This window comes from Sinocyclocheilus anshuiensis, unplaced genomic scaffold, assembly GCF_001515605.1.
Source record: "Sinocyclocheilus anshuiensis isolate Anshui unplaced genomic scaffold, SAMN03320099.WGS_v1.1 scaffold135, whole genome shotgun sequence".
Taxonomy (NCBI): Eukaryota; Metazoa; Chordata; class Actinopteri; order Cypriniformes; family Cyprinidae; genus Sinocyclocheilus; species Sinocyclocheilus anshuiensis.
In genome coordinates this window covers 1,380,063-1,382,350 of record NW_015552564.1, presented here as the reverse complement: position 1 = coordinate 1,382,350, position 2,288 = coordinate 1,380,063, and positions in this window count along the sequence as shown.

Here is a 2,288-nt window from a genome sequence, read left to right as displayed (position 1 = left end):
AGTAGCCACCATGTTGCCATTGTCTCTCGTCGTGTATTGATGTTGTAACCCGCTGTCGTTGAGTCTAGTCTGTTCATGCCTCGTCAAGTCAAGTCAAGTCGGTGTATCTTGTTTGGATTATTGTTTGGATCACACTGTAAATAAAACTGCACTTGGGTTCTCACTACGCTCGCCTTCAGTGGACTGACTCGTTACACATGCTTACTTTCTTCTAAAAATAATATGTTTTCACCATTCATACAAAACAAGACCTTATAAAATAATTGCGCACTGCACAATACTTGCCATGATTTGTCTACCTGAGAAACATTTTGCTGAAATCTGTCATCTTTGATCACTAGTTTGACATGTTTCCAGACAGCCAATTAATGATCATTGCGATCAAATTTTACCTCATAGGAAATTCTGTCAGTATCAGAAGTTTTGTGACACAGTCCAGCAGTGTCTTCTCCTATGACAGCCGTCAAAAACCATTTGGAGCACAGACACAAACCATTGCTCCACACACATTATCTTAATTTTTTCTAATTTTTCTTTTCACAAAATGCCATGATCAAAATTAATGCTATGTTATTTATGTTTACTAGCCACCATGTCAATTTTGCATGTGAATGTGGTTCACTGAAGGTGTTATGGATTGATGATGTTAAACTCCAAATGAGTCTTCTTGCATGTCTATTTTTACCAAGTTTTCACTGTTGTGCAGACTGACAGGATGTGATCCCACAGTATGACATGACTTATAGCTGGGATCATGTTTGTAAAGTCTCACAAGCAACAAATGTAAAGGACCATTATAAACTGTACAGTGTGCACCCGGCTTAATTGAGTGATTCTTGGCCATAATAAGCTGCAAAGTATATTTTGTGCTGTTAGTCAAAAGTCTGGGTAAAACTGGTTTAAAAACGTTAGTTTTTTTTATTTTGTACTGTTCTCTGAGGTTTTATCTTATCAAGATTTCTACATCAAAAACATAATTTAGAAAAAATAAGCTATTTTTTGGCCTGTTTTTAACCCCCCTTCATCGGAACGCTGTTTGAATAGGCGTGATGGATTGTAGACTTTGAAGTAAACACCCACTGCTATGATTGGCTAATAGTTGTGTATGTTTGACAGCGTACATTCCTCATAGATGGATGCTGCTGTGATTTAGGTAAAAAATGCATAACTCAATACCAAATGATCGGTAAGAAGAGACAAAGCAATAGTGACCACGTAATAAAAACAGTTATTCTTGTGTTGCGACATTACTGCCGGATCCAATATAGTCAGCACAGCATCGTCTTTTAATCTTTTTGAAAATCCCACGTTGAATTGTGCCTTGTTTGTAAACGAATCCATTATAAGCTGTACAGTGTGCACCCGGCTTAATTGAGTGATTCTTGGCCATAATAAGCTGCAAAGTATATCTTGCGCTGTTAGTCAAAAATCTGGGTACATGACATTAGTCTCCTCCTTTTTTGAAGGATTAACTTGGAATCATTATCGCTCCAGCCCTCCTCTGTCCCTCCACCAGCCCAGACTCCCAGTGGAAGTGTATGCTTTTTGAGTACAGATATCAGTATGTGATGAGGCGCACCTGATGTTAATAAAGGCTATGCTGCCCATGAGACTTACGTCACAATCCACTGCCCCATATCACCAGCACAAGGAGGACAGCATGCCCGTTTCTGCTTCACTTCTCTCTTTGGACAAATTCACTTTAATGCCCTTTTATATTAGATAACTGCATCTCCAAGGTGATCTAAAGCAGGAAAATGTAAAGATAGTCTGACCCAAAATTGAGATGAAATATCAAAAAGATGGTGAAAAGAAACCACAACTTTTCTCAATCATTTCTCTTTTGAGGCTATAACTTTCAGTTTAAAAGCTGACCATATTGCCTCTATCATTCTTCACACATTTAGTCATTTCTAAATAATTATAGATGGTTGAGTAATTTTTTTCTCAAACATATTCATGTTTGTTTTTGTGAGCTTCAGGGTGCAAGTGTTCTCATTTTGGTTTTGGGTTTTTTGAATCTGTGGAAATTCCTCATTACGTAGCCACATCTTCCCCTAAGGCCTTTGACACAACCCTGAAAACCGAGTTACAAACACATTCTCAACAATAATTCTTCTGGCTGTTTCAGTATAAGAACTCTCTGTATATACATCCACACACACCAGTGATTTATGCACACAAAACATGAATAGAGCAAGTATTAATCCTCAAATTTAATTGAGATTCACTTCTTTATTTATTTCTGCGGTCCAGAAAGATTATGTGTATGTATGTATATATATATA